Genomic DNA, 9894 nt, shown 5'->3' on the forward strand with positions numbered 1-9894 from the left:
TCACAGCTGTCTATTACTCTGGCTCCAGGGTATCCCACACCTTCTTAAGCCTTCCATGGCTACATGCATACATGTAGCATATTCTCTCTCTCTCTCTCTCTCTCTCTCTCTCTCTCTCTCTCTTTCTCTCTCTCTCTGTCACTCACTGTCTCTCTGTCTGTCTCTCTCACATAACAAATACGTAAAATAATAAAATTGAATATTTAAAACATGCAAGTAAAATATTAAATAAATTATCAAGTAAATATAAAAAGTGTGTGAATGGCTCAGAACAGAAGAAGGTCTGAGTTCAAGGCTCATTCCATCTTTGCGATGCCCACGACCCCTTCGCTTATCCCACCATGTTTCCTCTGTGACGGTGGCTGGTGCCCACTCTCTTGGGTACGCATCTTTCCACCCATGGGGGATGGGTAACGCTGTTCTCATCCCCCGTTTCACAGATAGGCAGAGAGGGGTTCAGAGAACAAACTTTTACTTATTAATTTATTGTGCTATGGTCACAAAACCAACAAGCAGGAACACCGAGCGCCAAAGTCACCACCACCCACTGACGTGGAAGCTTCTGGTTTCTTTGGAAAGTCAGTTGTGCTGAAGGATGTTTTCCTGAAGCAGACGCCAGCAAAAGGGCGTTTTGCTAAAGCAAACACGTGAAAGGACGCATGACGTTAAGAAGGACCCGACAGACGGTGGATGACAGTGCTGGGTGGTATTGGTACTCCTTGCCATTCCTTACTGGTCATCATTTGTCATGACCTCATGTCAGAAACGCACCAAAGACTTCTGAGAGTGTCCTGGCAGTTGCTTGGAGCTTCATGGACTCGGGCTGATTGGCAGATCGATATCAGCTGATGTGGAGTTCTCCTAAGACATGCTCTCATGGTGAGGCGAGACTGGTGGGAGGATAAGTGATGTTTGGAGGAGGCATGGACAGTGACGACACAGCTAGCATCACGAGGTTTCATTGGCCTTGCATCTTTGCTGATCTTTACTTTGTTAAAAGAGGCACCATAGAGAACTTCTCCTGGCATCGCTACTGGTCCTAGTGGCTCCTGCTGACCCATGCTGTCGATTGGTGAAGACCTGGTTGTTTCTGCTGGGTCTGCCATTTCTACTGACTCGGGCTTGCTGTCCTGACACTACTGAACTGGACCACTGGTATCCCAGCAAAGCAGATTGATTTGTTCCCCCCCCCCCCCCAAAAAAAAAACTATTGCTAAACAGGTCCACTTCCTCCGTATGCTAATAACCTCTCTTTTCTACTACTTCTCTTGGATGGTGGACTAGAAGAGAGGTGAAAGCATTTAAGAACACTTTTTTTTTTTTTTTTTGGTTCTTTTTTCGGAGCTGGGGACCGAACCCAGGGCCTTGCGCTTCCTAGGTAAGCGCTCTACCACTGAGCTAAATCCCCAGCCCCTTAAGAACACTTATTAAAAGTAGGATTTGAAAACTCTGAGCCAACAACCCATCCTTCTGCTGACCTGCCATTCCCCTGCCATGGTGCCGCTGGAGCTGCGGCGGCAGGCCAAGCTCCTGAAGGCTCCATTCTATCTGTGGATCAGCAGGTGCTCCATGGGAACACCAGACTCTGTTCAAACTGTGGAAAGCAGAACAATGTGTTAGGTGTCTGATGAGAGGGACGTGAAAAAGACCAAGCAGAATGAAAGCCAGCAATGGAGATACAGTGTAGGTACATGGAGTTTTCACAGAGAACCTGCATCAGCTCTGTAGCAACATAAGGGAAAGGCCAGGAAAAAAAATGTATATTTACTAGTGAGACATTAAAAAACCCAAATTGGCCAAGGAGAAGTAGGGACTGAGCAGGCCAATGAGAGCAGAAGAGACTAGAGGATGATTAAAACCCAGAGTTATAAAAGGCACCAGGAACAGATGGTTTCACAGCTGAGCTCTGTGTAACCTTTAAAGAACAAATAACCCTGGTGTTGGTTAAACTCTTCCAAACCACAGGGAAAGGCAGAACATGGCGGCTCACCTGAGGTGACCAGCCACACCTCAGAACCAGAACCTGAAACAGGTCTCTTAGGGAGACTCAACGGTAAACTGGTAGTCCTCATGAAGGCTCACGTGAAGCTTGGGCGTTAAACACTGGCAAATGGGATCTGGCAAAACGCTGGCTGGCTCGAGTGGGTTTTATCCTAGGAGCACACAGGTTTATAATAGAAAGACAATTGATGTAGTTCATTACATCAACACATTCAGTGAAGTAAAAAATCTGCAACACAAAAAGAGAATGATATTATTATTTCGAACAAAATTCAGAGTGTCCTCCACAGACAAGCTCCCATGTGGGTTGTCCAATTCCAAGAGGTCAGTCCCGGACAGGTGCAGATATGAGCAACACCAAATGGACTCAGTAGACACTGTGTGTGTGTATGTGTGTGTGTGTGTGTGTGTGTGTGTGTGTGTGTGTACACGTGCACATAGTATAATAATTATAGAAAGGGGGCTCATAATAATTATAGAAACATGGCTCAGTGGGAGGAGCACTGCCTGCCCTTACAAAGGACCCCAGTTCTGCTCCCAGCACCCACATGGCAGCTCACAACCATGGTGTCTGATTCCAAGGGATCTGTCACCACCTCTTTTGACCTCCTCAAGCATCAGTGCAAACATGCAGGCTAACGCCTATGCACAGAAAGCAAGAATAAAGAAGTCTTTAAAACAATAATTATTAAAGAAGAGAAAGTCATAAGTTTGGGAGGAGGACATAGGAAAAGGTAGAGGGGGTGAATAGGGGCAAGAAGTTATTTAAAAAATGATTTTTTTAAGTATAGAGTGTGAAGCCAGCTTCTAAACTCTAGGGACTATAGCCATGACTGAAATAGACAATCTTCCCCCAAATGTTAACACTCCCTCCTAGGACGGTTAGCATGCATATGACTCAAGAGGCTGGGTCCAGTGATTTGCCTCGGTGGATAAAGGTGCCTTCCACCAGCCCGGAGGTGATGGGACACACCTTTAATCCTAGCTTTCAGAAAGCAGAGGCGCGTGAGTTCAAGGCCAGCCTGATCTACAGAGCAGGTTCCAGAACAGTCCAGGCTACACAGGAAAAACCCGGTCTCAAACAAACAAACAAACAAACAAAAAACAGAAAGTAAAAAACAAACAAACAACAACAAAAGGTGCCTCTGACCAAGCCTGAAGACCTGAGTTCAATTCCCCAGGACTTACACTGTGCAAGGGAAACAACTTTCGAAAATTGTTGTCTGACATCCACATAGATACGACTAAAATAAAATAGTATGGATTAAAAAAAGAAAAGACTCAGGAAGCTCACAAGACGTAGAAGGCTCAAGAAGGGCTCGAAACTTATGAAGTTCACAAGCCCCCTCCCCAGATTATAACATCGGGAAGTACTTATTAGAGGAGAGAAGATTTTTTTTTTTTTTGGTTCTATTTTTCGGAGCTGGGTTCCTAGGCAAGCGCTCTACCACTGAGCTAAATCCCCAACCCCGAGAGAAGATTTTTTTAGTGTAGGAACTATGTAGTGTAGGTTAAGTGAGGAACTATGGGGTTGCACCCTATATTGGACTGGATCGTTGGTTGATGTAGCTTCCTTTAAGTCACCCAACTCATAGCATCACTAAACGTACAGGCTTACCAAGCTAGATTTGGATGGAATCGTGTCTTTGGTCTAATGTCAGTGGATAGATATTTGTTCACGTCTCCCTAGGGGAAGAGAAAGGAGGGAATCGTAGAAAATGAAGGCTGGATTCTAATAAGAGAGAAAGGCCATAGACCAGATGCAGAAGGGAGCTACCTGTCATTTTAGTTGCGTAAGATAAGGGGAAGCAAGCCGAGCTTGCTTTGAGTTGGCAGAGTTGGCAGAACTTTCCCCCAATGAGTAAAGATTACAAGGGACCAATCACTACGTCAGTAGGCGGGACTTCCGGGTCGAGAAGAGGAAGGGGGAAGTCAGGGAAAGGGTCGGCCCTTCTGGACTGCAGAGAGCATAGAGGACAGAATGTAGAGGCTGTCCACTACTCGATGATTTTTAACATAGATTATTTTACAAAAATTAGGATGCTAAGTTCTGCGCCCCGCGACTGTGTTATCTGTTGATTCTAAACCAAGATCGTGTGTTTTCCTTCACACGACTCAACTGGGTTCCAGAGAAAGGTACGGCGGCAGAGCTTGGTGTGGAAGGGTGCATCCCAGCCGCCCACGAGAATTTGGAAGCACGGGGGCACGCGTGGCAACAACCAGCTATGGGAACTTAGTAAACTGGGAGAAAAGAGCAATTTCAGAGCTCTGAATCAGAGAGTCGGCCAGGCTGAGAACAGCTTAGCCTGTCTGCCAGTGCCTAGCCAGTGATAGCATGGGAGCCTTTTTTTATATTTCACACTACAGGGGAGGATGTCTTAGTTAGGGTTTTACTGCTGTGAACAGACACCATGACCAAGACAACTCTTATAAGAATGACATTTATTGGGGTTGGGGATTTAGCTCAGTGGTAGAGCGCTTACCTAGGAAGCGCAAGGCCCTGGGTTCGGTCCCCAGCTCCGAAAAAAAAGAACCAAAAAAAAAAAAAAAAAAAAGAATGACATTTATTGGGGCAGGCTTACAGGTTCCAAAGTTCAATCCATCATCATCAAGGGAGGAGCATAGCGGTGACCAGGCAGACGTGGGGCTGGAGAAGCTGAGAGTTCTACCTTTTGTTCCAAAGGCAGCTAGGATAAGGGTCTTAAAGCCCACAGTAGCACACTTCTCCAACAGGGACACACCCACTCTTACAAGGCCACACCCCTTAATAATGCTACTCCCTGGACCAAGCATATTCAAACCACCACAGGTGGGAAGTTAGAATGTAGAGGAAGTGTTCAGGGAATGTGTCACTGGAAAGAAAGAAGTGAAGCAAGTGAGCGGGATTGTCACATATGACAGTCTCACCAAACCCCTATGGGACAGTAGGGTCAACACCCAAAGAGGTTGCCAGTAGGAGGTACTGCTTCTCTGGCTCCAGACCCTGCCACACCCCAGTTATCTCTCCACCCTAGGCAGGCAACATATGACAAGCCAGCTGGATGACCTTATATCAACATTGCTAAGCTCCTCTGTAAGTCCAAGATCCAGCAGAACCTCCAATCCCACAACTGACACTGGAGGGCGATACACAGTGAAAAAAAAGTTTCTCTTCTAGGGCAACCCCACACCTGAAAGCACACAGCTGAACTGGCTGCTACCACAATGATTACATTCCTTGCTTCCTTTGTTTCTGTAACAAAATGCCTGACAAGAAGAAACTTATGAAAGGAGAGGTTAGGTTCAACTCCCGGTTCAAGGGGATACAGTCCACCAGGGAAGGGAGGGCTTGGCAGCAGGAGCACCAGGCAGCTGTCACGGCGCATCTGCACCAGGAAGCAGAGGAAGATGGATACTGGTACTCAGCTCACCTTCTCTTTGATTGATCCAGGACCCTGGTCCATGGAACAGTGATGCCTACACTTATGACGTATACCCTAGCCCAATTTCTTTTTTTTTTTTTTTTTTGGTTTTTTTTTTCAGTGACTCAGCTGTTTAAGTCATTCATCCTTCTAGAAGAGGCTCCAATATGTTCACTGTCTCCCCAAGAGGCAGATGGACCATGGGGTGCTGGCTGGGATGAATAGACTTTGTTCAGGTCTCCCTGAGAGAAAGAGTAGAACACCATCACGGCACATTGTAGAGGAGATCCATCATCTCCAGCTGGTTGCCACATCAGTAGTAAGACCACGATGCCCAGGGTCTGTCTCCTTGCTCCACAGTCTGAGGACAGCCTTCAAAAAGAATCCTCGGCTCCAGGGTGCAGCAGTAGCGAGCTGGAAAAACTGCAAGAAGTTCTTCAAGCTTGCTGAGCCTGAGGATTTGCTCTATAAAAGTGAAACGTTAACATCCAGCCGAGGTCATTAAGAGGATTGGACAGAGATAATAGTCCAGGCAGGACCACCGGTCAGAGCCACTTCTCACAGCTCAGCCCCAGATTTGCTGAAGGTCCTTGAGGACTGGCCTTAAATGATTCTCCACCCAACTGTACCCACACTGCACACCTCCCCCTCAGCCTCCGTCAGCACGTTTCAATCCCTGTGCACACATTAATAAAACCCAATGTCCAGAGAGCACTAGAAACACCCTTCCAGTCAAAGTGAGTTTTGGAGGACTGGGGACCCTGCGTGAAGCACTTGCTCTGTAGGTGTGAGGACAAGTTCAGCTCCCAGAACCTCTGTAAATGCAGGGTGGGTCTGAAGCCCCACCTGTAATCCCAGACCTTGAGCTGCAGAGACAGGGGAATCCCCGAGAGCAAGGTGGCTAGCCTAATTGTGAACCCAGTAAGAGGTCCTGCCTCAGTAAAATAGGTGGGCAGTGATTGAGGAAGGGACCTCATGTCAACTTTGAGACTTCTGGCTCACATACACGTGAACCAACACATATGTGAACATGCAAGCACATGTGCACATACACCACATACATGTGCAAAAAAAATTAAGTGTGGTTTGGCGACTTGCTAAACAGGCAGAGTATGGATCACAGGGGACCGTCTGTGGGTGGGAATGGGGAGTGTGTTTTGTCCGGTTTAAGTTACTGCAGAATGACCAGGGGTGGCTCACAGAGAGATTGGTCTCCACCGGGGCATGTGGGGAAGTGGGGCTACTTTCCCAGGCAGGTAGTTTAATCATCTTTATCAAGGAGGCAGGAGGGATGAAGCAGAGCCCAAATCATCATTGTTAAGGAACCAAACATCTCCTGTGCTAGCTGGAGTAAGGGACACTCATTGTATAGCTCACACAGCCCCATGCATCTCATGTGCCATTGTGGACCCGAAGAACACATGTCTAATGTTGGTATCATATGAAATCATGTTCTACAGGAACCACTGGGCACTAGGAAGCAGGACAGCTGCCTGGATCACCCTGTTGTTAACTTGGTTTTGTTTCATTTCTCTCCACATGGATCAGTAGCACCAACAGCTGGGATACATAACAGTGGGCACCAACAGCTGGAACATGTGACAGTAGCACCAACAGCTGGGATACATAACAGTGGGCACCAACAGCTGGAACATGTGACAGTAGCACCAACAGCTGGAACATGTAATAGTAGTATCAGCAGCTGGAACATGTAACAGTGAGCACCAACAGCTGGAACATGTAACAGTGGGCACCAACAGCTGGAACATGTAATAGTAGTATCAGCAGCTGGAACATGTAACAGTGAGCACCAACACCTGGAACATGTAACAGTGAGCACTAACAGCTGGAACATGTAACAGTGAGCACTAACAGCTGGAACATGTAACAGTAGCACCAACAGCTGGAACATGTAACAGTGAGCACCAAAAGCTAGAACATGTAACAGTGAGCACTAACAGCTGGAACATGTGACAGTAGTGCCAACACCTGGAACGTGTAACAGTGAGCACTAACAGCTGGAACATGTAACAGTAGCACCAACAGCTGGAAACCTCTGGAGCCAGAGTCACTATGATATGATACCTAGTCTCTCTATGTTTTTTTTTAATTGTTTTATTTTTGTGGCCATTTTATTCAGCCTTGAGCTGACCTTGAACCTGTTTGTGTAGCTGAGAATAACCGTGAACATCTCTCTCTGCCTACATTCACCCTCCAAGATTGAGGATTATGCTTTCTGTGGTGTCAGGGATCCCTCCATCTAGTGCACCCCAGGCAAGCACTCCACCAATTGCACACCCAGCCATGTTTGCCTTGCCTGAACATCCATTCCCAGCCATATCCAGATGTTACCTACATTACTTCCCAAGGATAGTTCCAGAAGCCTTCTCCGCAGTATCCAGTGAGGAAATGGGGCCTGACTGAGATGTGCTGGGTCCAGGTCACTCAGTATCTATACCTTCAGGCCATCAGCCATGATGCCTGACTCACTTAAAGATGGCTTCACTTTACCCATTCAAGGAAGCCAGCCTGAGAGAAACTAGGGGGAAAGTTTGACCACATAGTCTGGAGAAGTGAATCTGCCACCAGAGGCCACGTGATCTGGGGCAGATTGTTCCTCTTCTTCATGGCCTGACTTGCACACAAAAGAGACAGGCTATGTAGATAACGCAGAGACAACCTCTTTCACAAAGTTACAAAGCATTAGTTACTTCGCCTGTCTTTAGCAGGCAACTTTGATTGACCCCTGACTTACAGTGTTTACTGCCTGTGGGTTAGAACAGTTCTTTTACCTCTTGTTTTGTCACCGTGGATGAGTCCCTTTTCTGAGCCTCAGTTTCCTCATCTGCAGAACGGGTCTGATGGGAGAACCGAGTAAGCTCCTGTTCGCACAAGACAGAGGTCTGCAAAGAGTGTGATGACTAATTTTCATTGCCATAAATTCACTATGGAAACATATCTCTAAGAGTGTTTACAAGGACATTTCCAAAAAGGTTAGGCTGAAGGAAGAAGACCCACCCCAAAGGTGAGAGAGATGGACACACTGTGGCAGCCGCCTCACACTCCTGAGGCTCCACCACACGCTCTGTGATGGATCGCACTTTTGAAGAGTAAGCCCAAATCAGCCTTCTCTCTTGAGTTACTTCAGCCGGGCATTTTTTCCCCAGCAAGGAGAAAAGCAGCTGACAGGGTCACTCTAGCTGCGAATCAGCCGGGCTTTTTTCCCCAGCAAGGAGAAAAGCAGCTGACAGGGTCACTCTAGCTGCGAAGGGGAGTATGAAAATGTTGACCACTCCCCTCATGTCTTTGGCGACAGGCAGAGCTACGGACTCAAAACTCCACAAGAGTGGAGGCCAGGTGTGTGCAGTTCTGGTTCCCACTCAGTCTGAAGCAGGGTAGCTGCGGCGAAAAGGCTGTGAGGCTCCCAGGTACCGCTATTGAGTGTTGGGGCAGGAGCGTCAGCCCTCGTGGTACACGCTGGTCCTCCTATAGGGAGCACGCAGCCCGGTTCCTGTCCAATCCCACACTCTGGCCCCTCCCCTCCCCTCCGCCAATCCCCGGGTGCCCTGATGCTCATTTCTGTTCAGTGGCTTGTGGAACAGGCCCGCTGTGTTTGTGAGTTTTCAGAGTTTGTAAGTACCCACAGTCATGCAGAACTCTCTCTCCAGCACAGATATTTGTCAAAAATGATGCTCCAGTCAGCCATGCCACCGGAGACAGTGACAGATGTGCTCTCTGGCTCTGCTGTCCAGGCTGCTGAGGATAGATGAGGCTGCTGGCCCCCGCTGAGCTGGTTTGTGCAGGCAGAGGAAGCAGAGACCAGGCTCGAGACAAATTACAGTCAGGTCACTTGCTGTGGCCTCCTCCGGGCTAGGCCTGTCCCACACCAGCCCCACCCAGTACCTGAAACTGGTCCAGACCAGTTGTGCCCTTTGGGGGTGTGTTTGGGATGTGAGTGCGACAGCTAACGTGCCTTTGGGTTATTTCCAGTAACAATACATAACGTTTGAGCCTTTAATCCTCAGTATCCTGAGATGGGGTCTCTGAAGCTAAACAGCTCCTCCACCATCACAATGCTACAAGCAGACACCAGCTCCAAGACAGGAAAGGAGATAAGGCTGTCCCCGGTGTGGCAGCATTCCAGTCCCCAACGGCGGCTCTCCCTTCCTTCTTTCTCCAAACCAGCACTACATTGCTTTCCCCAAACTGTCTGAACCCAGTAAGTCCAGCCCAGAGGTCATTAACCTGTCCTTTCCGTATCCCGGAAAACAGCTCCTAGTCCCCCGAGATCGCGTAGATGTTTTTATAACTAGCGAAGGAAATGGACCTCATAAAGCCAAGACGTCACAGAGGCTCCCTGAGAATGCCCCTGACACAGATTGTCTGCTTCTCTCCCCACTCAAAAGAGGATGACAGGGAAGGTGTTTGTCTGAGGTCTTGCAGAAGTACCTCCCTTTCTTTGAATCTTTCTTTCTTCATCCATAAATGGAAC

At 47.8% G+C, this 9894-nt stretch overlaps 1 long non-coding RNA gene across 4 annotated transcripts; it reads right to left on the minus strand.

The window, feature by feature from the left end:
- Nucleotides 1–455: 455 nt before the first annotated feature.
- Nucleotides 456–6904, minus strand: LOC102548200 (uncharacterized). Of its 4 annotated transcripts, XR_010054645.1 has the most exons (5): nucleotides 3779–3844; nucleotides 3620–3687; nucleotides 1991–2153; nucleotides 1479–1594; nucleotides 456–890 (listed from the first exon to the last, which is right to left on the minus strand). It is a non-coding gene; the product is annotated as an uncharacterized LOC102548200 (long non-coding RNA). The 4 variants fall into 4 exon arrangements; XR_005489530.2 differs by having other exon boundaries at nucleotides 3620–6904; XR_010054644.1 differs by having other exon boundaries at nucleotides 1991–3687; nucleotides 3779–3816.
- Nucleotides 6905–9894: the final 2990 nt, after the last annotated feature.

This window comes from Rattus norvegicus, chromosome 9 (assembly GCF_036323735.1).
Source record: "Rattus norvegicus strain BN/NHsdMcwi chromosome 9, GRCr8, whole genome shotgun sequence".
Classification (NCBI taxonomy): domain Eukaryota; kingdom Metazoa; phylum Chordata; class Mammalia; order Rodentia; family Muridae; genus Rattus; species Rattus norvegicus.